The sequence below is a fragment of the Puma concolor genome, chromosome B1 (genome assembly GCF_028749965.1).
Source record: "Puma concolor isolate L17-30 chromosome B1, mPumCon1.1.hap2, whole genome shotgun sequence".
NCBI classification, from domain to species: Eukaryota; Metazoa; Chordata; class Mammalia; order Carnivora; family Felidae; genus Puma; species Puma concolor.
This window is the reverse complement of record NC_141670.1, coordinates 167,467,025-167,479,103: the sequence shown is the minus strand read 5'-3', so window position 1 is coordinate 167,479,103 and position 12,079 is coordinate 167,467,025. Positions and strand designations below refer to the sequence as shown.

At 38.9% G+C, this 12,079-nt stretch overlaps 1 protein-coding gene across 4 annotated transcripts in view; it reads left to right on the top strand.

Annotated features, from left to right (window-relative positions):
• Window positions 1-3,864: 3,864 nt before the first annotated feature.
• The window catches only part of ATP10D (ATPase phospholipid transporting 10D (putative)), a 109,421-nt gene continuing 101,206 nt past the window's right edge, over window positions 3,865-12,079 (top strand). For 2 of the 4 annotated variants that reach the window (XM_086705127.1, XM_086705130.1), the window contains exon 1: window positions 3,865-4,136. The gene's annotated coding sequence lies outside the window, so the exon portion shown is untranslated. The remainder of the gene's footprint in view (window positions 4,137-12,079) is intronic. The other 2 variants (XM_086705128.1, XM_025922358.2) reach the window with 1 other exon arrangement.

The following is a 12,079-nucleotide window of genomic DNA, read 5'->3' as shown; positions in this document are numbered from 1 at the left end:
CTTCTTTCTCCTCCTCCTCTTCTTTGGTGTGGAGAACATATATATTCATCTCTAAATTAAATATACGTAGGTTGAAGGTCCAGTGAAAAGAAACAAGTTAATGATATAAAGAGGCAATAATGGGTACCATAAAGCTGTGGAAGGGGCAAGAGCCGGTGGCCAGAGATACCAACTTCAGAGAGAAATGAGCTTTTTTAGAGAAGGGAGAACCACTTACACAGAAATGCAGGAATGGAGAAAGAGTGAGAGGGAAGGGAAATAATGAGATTTATACATTGTGGTGCTTGGATCCACGTCAGCATGCTGTGGACTCCCTTCTAGTGAGTGGAGGTGGTGAGTTCAGGCTGTCATTTGGTGGGTGCTCAGTTAAGTGTTTGTCAGAAGAGGGGAGCTTGGCTGATAATGATAAGGAATCACATAGGAATAAACAGAAAGTTTATCGAGAGTGTGGACTCCATTAACTTTTCAATTAGCTTACTTTCATAACATTCTGCTAACACAACCTGGAAACGTAAGAGGGGAGAAACAGCCGGTAGAGTCTCTGCATGGTTGGGAATTGACGGGGTAGACTAGTAGTAGAAAAAGGGATGGAAGTGAGGGTTGACCATGATCAGGTAGAACACCCTTGAAATATGGAACCAGAAATATAAAAACATCATAGAGCTGGGCAACCTACACAGGCCAAAGCCACCAATATCCTGCGAAAATCTCCGTGCTAGTAATATGAATATGACCTATAAATCCCCAATGTGAAAGCTGTTCCACCTCTAGCATGTTTCCTCTATCTGCAGTGGTCTTACCCTTATTCATCCTTTCATTTGCCTGACTTCTCTTCATCCTTCACACTTCGGCTTGCTCTAACTTTGGCTGACAAGAGGATCAAGTGAGGTGATAGATGTAAACTACTTAGAATAGTGCCTAACATAGAAAGGTTTTACTGATGCTCAGTAAACGTCCAGGAAAGAAAAAAAAGAGACAAAAAATGCAAGATGATATTACTAAAACGCAGGATGATATTCCCTACAGGAGATAAGCCCTTATTGCTTGAGGCATTGACCTCTCCTTTTTTTTGTCCAGCAGTTAGTCAGGAAACCAATCCTGGGAAACATCATGATCTGTGCTTAAGTCACTCTCTGTTAATAAGTATAGAGAAAAAGAAGTGGTGGTTTATGAATCCTAAAATCCGCTTGTGTATCACTTCAGGAAACATTGTTATATGTAGAATGTTTTGAGGCAAACAAACAAAAAACACCCTTATATATGTTCTATGCTAAAGCAGTGACCTGAAAGAATGAATGTTTCTCTTTCGCCTATATAATTGGATAAGAAGTATCAATGGTCATAGAAGAAATCATACTATTTTATAAAAATGTTTCCTGATAAATTCTTAGTCTACTGCTGCCATGCTAATCTTTGAATGTTTAAGAAACGATAGGACAATAGAAGTCAGTGGATTAATAGCTATCACTTATTAAGCACCTATTACATGATGCGGTGTAGTCTTAATAACACTGTTGTAGATATTACTGGATTCATTTTACCTGTGGGGTTTAGAGATGGTACCTTAGATCATTTATCTAAAAATATGCAAAGCTAAGATTTAAAGCCAGGTCAAACCTAGGCACTTGATTACTATGCCATGTTTCCTATTGGGAATTAATTATGAGGCTGTTAGGTTTTTTTGTAATGTTTATTTATTTATTTTTTAGGGAGAGAGTCTGAGCAGGAGTGGAGCAGAGAGAGAAAGACAGAGAATCCCTAACAGGCTCCATGCTGCCAGCACAGAGCCCAAAGCAGGACTCAAACTCATGAACCATGAGATCATGACCTAAGCTGAAATCAAGAGTTGGATGCTTAATCGACTGAGCCACACAGGTGCCCCAAAACCATTAGTTTTGAGATACTAATTACAAATAATTTGGAAAAGGTGAAATTTCCTTACATTTATATTGTATACTTTGAATATTAGTTTAAAAAAATCATCAGATGATAGGTACATTATATGAATTATAAGGAAGTAAATATATTGTTTGGCAATTAGCTAATGTGTTAAAGAAACTATGGATTTTTTCTTCCTTTCCTTTTACAAAATGGAAAGAACCCTTAGAAAAGTTGTATATTAGAGGAATATTTGCAAAAACAAACTGAAGTCCACTTTAATAGTGGCCATTTGCAATGATATTCATAAATATTAATTTTTTAAACTTGACTGGATCTATTTAAATCATAAACAGGGTACATGTACCTTTCCTTGTCAAATGACACAGACACGAATGGAAAGCTAATAATTTCCCCTCACTCTTCAATCCTTCCCTTCTGAGTAAACAATTTTGATGTGTATCTCACCACATATTTTCTGTATTTACATAAAAATATACAAATATGTAAAGAATACATAAGGACAAGTTATATTACCAAATGTTTCACATTGTTCTGCAAAAATTTACCTAATTTTTTACTTTACTTTTACTTACAAAATATCACATTTTTAACTTAAATATTACGTCAAATTGTCTCTAATCATTTAAATCTGAGCCAGTGATTCTCACCCTTGTTGCAGATTAGAGTCCCTCAGGGAACTTGAAAGAAAGGAATTGCCGGAGCCCCACCCCTATAGATTCCAGTTTAATTGGGCTGGGTTGAGCCTTGGCATCAAGCTCCCCTGTTGACTCTGAGGTGTAGCTGGTTAGAACCACTGATTTAAGCAATCCAAACAGGCGGCAAATACCAGCGGCCTGCCTGAATTGTCCTGGTATGCATCCTCCCAGGAAGGCCCTTCACGGAGATTATAGCATGGGTGCTGACTGGGGAAACTCTGGGAGGCCCATCTTAAATTTCGAGTCTCCTCAAGAAGGTTGGCTATCAGATAGAAAATGTAATTTTAAGTTTAATCCTAAATCCTGTTAGGGACACTCACATGACTGCAAAAAGTGCTACCAAGGCTAGGAATTTTCAGAGGCCGCGTAAATGCCAGTCTTCTTGAATCAACTGAATTTATTCCCAGGGTTGACTACACTCTATAGAGATTTGCCCTTGCCTGCAGAAGTTGCTTTCCAAGTTCTGCCATCACAGGAAGCCACACCCAGAACTTGTTTCTCCCCTCCGGGAGAGGCACGTTCCCAGTGAATGTAGGAACTTGTTTGGCGTCTCCAGCCTGGTCTGGGAGAGTCTGCAAACCTCCCAAGTGGCTCCATGGGTCTGCCCTGGAGAGCTCTTCCCTGTTAGTGAAACATTTGAAGGATCGTTAGTTTTCTTCACTTTGGCTGCGCATTTGAGCAACAGTTAAGAAAATGTAAGATAGATGTACAAATGAGCTGTGGAGGTTTTGGCTCCTTTTGTTTCAGTGGGATAAAACAATTGGCGGTCAGTGATTATTAGTTTTTAGTCTGAATTATTGCCATTATTGGCTGTCTTTTCCCAAATCCCTTTTTTCCTTTCTCAAAGCAGTTAGTCGGTCAGAAGTTTTGAGGGACCAAATGGGTTGCTGGAATTTATTTAGGAGAAAAATATTTTTGCTTAAAGCCACAGACCATGGCAGGTATACGGACAAAGTACATTACACTGAGCGAGGCCAAATCAGAATTGTAGTCTTTTTCTCAATTCCTTTCCCAGTTATAAAACAATAACATTAAAAGTTTAGATTTGTTCCTTTTACCCCTCCAAAAAAATAACTGCCAAGCGCTTCAAGTCTGGATAAACGGCCGGGGTGGGACTGTAAAAGCTCTGGACCACCGGGGCCCGGGCCCTCTGCGCGCTGGCAGCTCGGTGCTACAGCTGAGGCCGGGAAGCCAGCCTCCGCCACGCCACGCCCCCCTGCGTCACGGGAGGCGGGGCTGCCGGCGATTGGCTGTTCGCGGAAGCTCTGCTGCTCGGGAGCCAGGCCAGGAGGGCTGGAGGAGCAAGGGGAGGAGGAGGAGGAGGTCGCGGCTTTGGCTCAGGCTTCAGCCGAGCGGTTTGCGGGCTGTCTTCTGAGAAGTGGTTTTTTTTGTTTGTTTTCTTGTTTTTTGTTTCCCCAAAAAGCAAATGGCTGGCAGAGACGCATAACCCGCCTCCACTCTTCGGATTTGTGTTGGGTTTTCTCTTGCACCTTGAGAGTCGTGATCGTCATGCTGTGATGTGTGCGGATGGAGGAATTGGTAAGGGTGAACGTGGGAACTCCTAGGTCTGTTTCCTTGACTTCTGTTTCACTTCTCACCCTGCTCCCCCTTCCCTTCCCCTCTTCCTCTCCCGCTTCCCCAATAATTGCTTTCAGGTTTGATGCAGTGCCTCAAAACTAGACTTTAGGTCTGTTGTTGAACTTAAAAAACAAAACAAAACCAAAACGGAGAAACCCCGTTTTCAGTTACTTGATTTTGATTGCAAAAGAGGAATTATTTTATCTATTCTGAATGCTGGGTTTTGTGATAAGATAAATTATGCGCGCACACACTTGTCATCTCATTGTGAAATCCAGCAGTCTAAAGGCAATTTTGGCTTTGTATCAAGCGTAAGGAAGACAATGGGGGTTGAAGTTGTAACCCAGTAGAAAAGCCGGGTTTATTCCTTAGGAAGGTGTTGTGTTGGAGTTTGCTCAGAAATGGTTTTAAAGGAGCGCTGCAGAAAAGCTCGCGTTCGTCCCCGCACACATTAACTTTGCAGAACTTAATGGTTTGAGGCATCCTTCCTCTTACGTTTTAAAACATAGTCATACTTTCCTATGTACAGCAGAGAGACATCAACTTGGTTAATGAAACCCTCCAGTTTGGAGAGTCAAGCCTTTCTGCTTTTAAAGGATATATTTAAACTATTCTTAATCATAAGGGCATGCTAACTCAGGTGTTTAGAATGTTATCTCAATAAGACCACAAAGTTTCTTGTTGCTTCTTTTCATGCTAGTTCTTTGCAAGGAGAAACAGTTCTGTAGTCTGAGAGCAAGCTTCTGAGTCTCATCAGCTCTAGAAGATTGATCCACAAGAATGGGGGCTCTTTGTCTACCAACTGATTGCTGTACTAGAAAAGTAACTATAGAGGAGAGAGTAATTTTTATATTGGGTTAGGTCAAATATCTGAAGAGTGCCATCATAAAAAAAAATCTTTGGCTTAAGAACAGGTGCGTGACATATGATCGTTGTAACACTGTAAACTCCTTCAGTGCCCCAGTGTGAGTCCTCACTCCACTCTACCCCAAGGGGTAATGTCTGCTCCTTCTGGACTCTCTTCTGTTCTCATTACAAATACATATTACATACTTATATTGGGATGATTTGTTTTTATGAAAATGTGGTCATACTACATATATTGAAAAGCAAATTGGCAACATGCAAAAAGTTTTAGGGAGTTAAAAAAAATAACACTAGCTGCTAATTTTTTAAATAGTTATTTATTTGAGAGAGAGAAAAAAACACGAGTGGGGGAGGGGCAAAGAGAGGGGGAGACAGAGAAATTGGAAGCAAGCTCCCCACTGTCAGCTCAGAGCCCAAAGCGGGGCTTGAACTCACCACGATGAGATCATGACCTGAACCAAAGTTGGAGGCTTAGTGGACTGAGCCACCAAGGTGCCCCAGCACTAGCTGCTAATTTAACATTTGTTAAATTGTATACATACATAGATAATCTACGCAGTCTAAAACCTGATTTCAGGAATGCTTGACCTTTGGATGGCAAGAATCAAATACTTTTTTAATACAATTACTTAATGATTAAATAGAAATTGAATAGGATATTGTTTATTTTGATGTCTGTAAAATGAAGGAAATGACTTATTGGCTAGACAAATAAACTTGTTAGAATCTATTTTTAAATTAAGAGGTCAAGAATGTTCACATACTGAAGGCTTCAGTACATGTCTCAGTTGTTGTCTGATCTAATTAGACATAGCCTTTTTGATGAAGGAAAATCAAAGAAAATGCTACGAGCAAAATCGCTTGGTAATACCCCAAACCCAATGCAACGGTGAAGATACATTGAATAGTTTGTGCTTGCGAGAAGGAGAATCTGTGGATCAACTCTTGGAACAATAGTGTGTGTGCTGTCTCTATTCCTGGTCGTAGTTATAGCAGCTGAACAGCTTTCCTTATCACTTAAGAAGTGGTTTGATGTGAATGTACTCTCTTAAAGACGTTATTCCCTTCTTATTACCTTAGATGGATTTCTTTCACTTCAGAAATCATCTTAGCCATAGAAACGACACTTTTCATGGAGCTAGTGCCACCATTAGAGTAAGAAGTAACAGTGACACTAGTTTTGTTAAAGAGTTGTGGCCTTCATGGAATCTTCTGTGCTTCTAAATGAAGGGTGTGTTCATGCAATGATATAAGCTGATAAAATGAGAGTATGTATTAAAACCTGTAAATCCTTTCAGGCTTTGACTCAGTAATACTGGGTCTAGAAATATATACCAAGGTAATCCTCTGAATTTTATATGAAGATTTATAAATATGCTAATTACAGTGAACATGAATGTAATACGAAAAAGAAGAATAAAGCCTGCAATAGCAAAATACCTAAATTATTGTACTATATATCTATATTGATGCAATTCAGTTTCCAAAATAGTTTTGAAAAAAATTTCATTACTTAGAAAGTATTCTAAAAAGATAAAATATCATTTACTCACATATTCAGCTCTTACTATATATTAGGCATTGTTCTAAATTAAACATTGAACAAGACTGTTGTACTTCCTGTTTGTATACAAGTTCCTGTTTGTATCAATGGATGTATTCACTGACATATATGAAAAAAAATTAGATTTCTAGGTGGTAGAGTTGTGGCTCTTTGAAAATATTCTTCTTCACATTCCCAAATCTTCTATAGTTACTATTATTTTAATAATCACAAAAATACTGTTTTGAAAAATGTTGCCAAGAGATACCAAAACCGAAATTAAAACTCTGAGGTCTATATTTTATATACTAGTAAACCCTTTTCAAAGGATATTATAAACTGCAGTGAGACATAAATGAACACCCACGTGAAAAATTATGCCCAATGAAAAATAGACATAAATGGACTTTTTTAAGGTCAGGAGGAGAGGGATGTTTACTAAGTTAGCACACTTTCACACATCACATCAGTAAACTTGGAAAGCAAATTAAAATGTGTGAAGTTGTTGGGAAGGAAGACTTTTTAATGATATGGAAATATGTTTAGGGTAGGAGGAATGAAAAGTTACAGAATCTTACTTTTGAAAAAATCCAGTTTAATGCACAGAAACTACTTTATTGGTGGAGAGTAAACCAAATGGTGATGTTACTTATGTTTGGGTGATGGGATTATGGGTGATTTCTGTTTTTCTCATGGTATTCATCTGTAGTTTCTAAAATTTCTACAGTAAATATATTTTGGTTATCAGGGGAAAAATTGCTATCCTAATAAATCAGTTTGTTCTAGAATGAAGAGTACATGGACGATATTCTCTTTGTTTTCTTTCACAAAGCCTATATAGTCTCAGGGTGTAATTCCGTGTCAAGTGTCATTGTTTCCGGATTATATTTGATGGTGAGAACATGTGAAATTAAAGGGAAATCTCAAGATAAAACTTATTCTAGTCACATTCACTCTAGTGCCCCCAGCTGTTTTCTGAAATAATAAGCGGTGTTGGACTGATGAAAGCTTTATTCCTATTCATGTCCGGTTGATCACATCTTCTTGGGGCCCAAGCTACTAGGTCTTAATTAAACACTTCTTAATTTCGTTTTCTAAAATCTACTCATTTCATTCAAGGCCTTTCTGAATGAGGAAGAGGAGTACGTCTATATTTCTGTCAGCAACACAAATTTATAAAATTTCAACTCTGTATGTAGGAAAGGTAATAAAAAAATCATAATAGCTTAGTTATGAGAAAGAAGGTCAAAATCAGTTTTAAATTATCCAAAAATTTGGTGAAGTCTTTTTCTTTAAGGTATAGTTTTTATAACTAGCACTATTTAAAAACATTGTCATTTCCCTTACAGGCTATAATGATACACTGAAGGTTATTGTTAAAAATCTTAATTTATAATATCTTTTCTTCCCTGAAGTCTTTCCAAGACAGGTGTTCTCATATATTCTCTCTACTAACCTGTGATGCCCTTCAGCTAACAAATCAACATTTCTACCTTGTCAGGTTAGAAAAATGCCTGATTCTGATCTATTATTATACTTAAAAAATTTTTTTTAAATGTTTATTTTTGAGAGACAGAGAGAGAGACAGAGTGCGGGAGGGAGACACACACAGAATCCAAAGCAGGCTCCAGCCTCTGAGCTGTCAGCACAGAGCCCGATGTGGGGCTCAAACCCATGAACCATGAAGTCATGACCTAAGCTGAAGTCTGATGATGCTCAACCAACTGAGCCACCCAGGTGCCCCTGAACTATTATTATACTTTTAAGATTCCTAAACCAAGGACCTAGAGAAAAGTGAAATGTTTTCAGTAGGGCAGTGGTATTTTTTTTTTAACTTTTTTTTTTAATGTTTATTTATTTCTGAGACAGAGAGAGACAGAGCATGAGTGAGGGAAGGGCAGAGAGAGAGGGAGACACAGAATCAGAAGCAGGCTGCAGGCTCTGAGCTGTCAGCACAGAGCCTGACGCGGGGCTCGAACTCACAAACCGTGAGATCATGACCTGAGCCGAAGTCGGTCTCTCAACCGGCTGAGCCACCCAGGCGCCCCAAGGGCGGTGGTATTTTTTTTTTTAAAAAAAATTTTTTTTTCAACGTTTATTTATTTTTGGGACAGAGAGAGACAGAGCATGAACGGGGGAGGGGCAGAGAGAGAGAGGGAGACACAGAAACGGAAACAGGCTCCAGGCTCTGAGCCATCAGCCCAGAGCCTGACGCGGGGCTCGAACTCACGGACCGCGAGATCGTGACCTGGCTGAAGTCGGACGCTTAACCGACTGCGCCACCCAGGCGCCCCAAGGGCGGTGGTATTTTAAAAAACAATTCTTACTCAGAGTCCTAAGCTGTCTTTCCTCTCTCAAATTGTAACATTTCATTTGAGCTAAGTAATGCAAAAGAGAGTGTATTGTGGTCCCCAGTGCCCAATTAGTCACATTTTTTGCCTGCTTGATTTGGGTCATGGTCCAGATGGATGGGGTGATGGTAGGAATGTGTGGACAGAGTATGTCCTGTTAAGGAAGCAGTGTTGGTAACAGGCAGAGGACAGGAGGTATAGTGGGGAATATGAGCGTGGTTTCTGCCAGGTTGTTGGGGTGTCTTCGCCAGCCATTGGTGCTGCTGATGTCACGAATGTGCACTCCGAGATGCCTCTGGAAATCTCTAGTAATCCCACTCATTGTTAGGTTACTAGTCAACTGTGTTCGGAAGTACATTTTTTTCCTTTTTTCAGTCTAGCCTCCCTGCCTTTTCTCCCCCATTCCAATGTGCTTTCAACTTCTTGCAAAGAAATCCTTTAAATGTCCATATCGTATCACATCCTCTTTTTTTTTAATTTTATTTTTAATTTTTTTAAATTTACATCTAAATTAGTTAGCATATAGTGCAACACTGATTTCAGGAGTAGATTCCTTAGTGCCCCTTACCCATTTAGCCCATCCCTCCTCCCACAACCCCTCCAGTAACCCTCAGTTTGTTCTCCATACTTGAGTCTCTTCTGTTTTGCCCCCCTCCCTGTTTTTATATTATTTTTGTTTCCCTTCCCTTATGTTCATCTGTTTTGTCTCTTAAAGTCCTCATATGAGTGAAGTCATATGGTTTTTGTCTTTCTCTGACTAATTTCACTTAGCATAATACCCTCCAGTTCCATCATGTAGTTGCAAATGGCAAGATTTCTTCTTTTTGATTGCCGAGTAATACTCCATTGTATATATATACCACATCTTCTTTATCCATTCATCCATTGATGGACATTTGGGCTCTTTCCATACTTTGGCTATTGTTGATAGTGCTGCTATAAATATGGGGGTGCATGTGTCCCTTTGAAACAGCACACCTGTATCCCTTGGATAAATGCCTAGTAGTGCAATTGCTGGGTCATAGGGTAGTTCTATTTTTAGTTTTTTGAGGAACCTCCATACTGTTTTCCAGAGTGGCTGCACCAGCTTGCATTCCCATCATATATCCTCTTCATATCTTCGATGATTTCCCATTTCCTTCAAAATAAGTATAAATTTTTCATCTTAGTAAGTATGGACTTACATGGTCCTAACCTAGATTTACATCTTTATTTGCCCTCACTCCTTAATGTGTACTTGAAACTCCAGCCATATTGAACTACTCACTGTTACTTAAATGAACACAGGGCTTTTCAGTCTCGTAGCCTTCATTCATAATATTTCTAAAATCTACAAATCTCTCCTGTCATTTCCCAGAGTTCATTTAATGTGCCCTCTCTTCCCAGAAGTCTACCCTCCACTCCCTTTCTGTCTTCCAGCCTCATGTCATGTCCTCTCCTAGGACTTTCTGTTTTCTAAATTTATATACTGTATGATTACACTAATGTTACCTTTTTGTTGTTGTTGTTGAATTGAGTATGTTGTCCTGCTCTGGGCACTTTTATTCATTCTCAAAGTACCCAGCACTGTGCCTAAGACAAGGTAAAATAAAGGAACACTAGAAGGTAAGCTCCTAGGAAGCAGAGATTTTTGTCTTTTGTTCCCTGATTTATTTCTGCTATCTGTAACATTGTTTGGCATATACTCGAAGCTCAGCAAACATTAGTTGAAAGAATGAAGTTATTCAGTATGTTAGACATAGTGCATTATTTAATAAACCTCTTTACAAAACTCTGTGAGGTAGGTGATGATTATTTCTACTTTACAGATGTGGAAACTGAGACTCAGGAGCTAAGAGCTTGTGCTAAGTGGCAGACTGTCAATCTGAGCATCAGTGACACTTGAACTTGTTAGAGCTTGTGTTTTTCTACTAGCTGCAGATTGTTGCTGCACTTATTGCTGGTTTGAAAACAGCTAATTATATCATCACTTCTTGTTCAAGATGAATGTGTTTTAAAGGGTCAGTAGCATTGTGTTGATTGTTGGAGTTGACCATTTATTATGAATTCATTTTATAATCCCATTGAATATCATTAATTTCTTTTCAATACCGTTTACAGCTTTCATCTGTCCTTTATTGGTGTTTATATGCTATACCTTGTAATATAGGCATAAATGACAATTTATTGTATTAATTTTATTTTTCTGAAATGTTTGAGAGAGACAGAACTGAGCAGGGGAGGGGCAGAGAGAGAGAGAGAAGGAGAGAGACAGAATCCCAAGCAGGCTCCCCGCTGCCAGCACAGTCTTATGTGGGGCTCGATCCCATGAACCGTGAGATCAGCCAACACCAAGAGCAGGATGCCCAGCCAACTGAGCCACCCAGGTACCCCAAAGACAATTTAAATATACATGTCAAGACAATTAAAATTCAGGTATACCACACTTTATTGTACTTGAACTTATCATGCTTCTCAGATGCTGAATTTTTTACAAATGGAAGGTTTATGGCAGTCCTGTGTCGAACAAGTCTGTCAGTGCCATTTTTCTAATAGCATTTGCTCATTTCATGTCTCTGTGTCACATTTTAGTAATTCTTGCCATATTTAAAACTTTTTCATTATTATAATATTTCATTACTATTGTATTTGTTATGACGATCAGTGATCAGTAGTTTCTGGAGATGGAATCTACTCCTGGTGAAGATGCTGTGAAGATAATTGAAATGACAACAAAGGATTTAGAATATTACATACACTTAGTTGATAAAGCAGTGGCAGAGTTTGAGAGGATTGATTCTAATTTTGAAAGAAGCCCTTCTTTGGGCAAAATGTTGACAAATAGCATTGCGTGCTACAGAGAAACATTTGTGAAAGGAAGAGTCAGTCGATACAGCAAATGTCATTGTTATATTAAGAAATTGCCACAGCCACTTTAACCTTCAGCCACTACTGCCCTGATCAGTCAGCAGCCATCAACATTGAGGCAAGACCCTCGACCAGCAAAAAGATGACAGCTTGGCTGGAAACTCAGATAATGGTTAGCATAATTTTAGCAATAAATCAGTTTTTAATTAAGACAGGCATTAAGGTATGTACATTGTTTATTTAAGGTATTTACATTCTCTTTGAGACATAATGCTATTTTTTACTTAATGGACTAC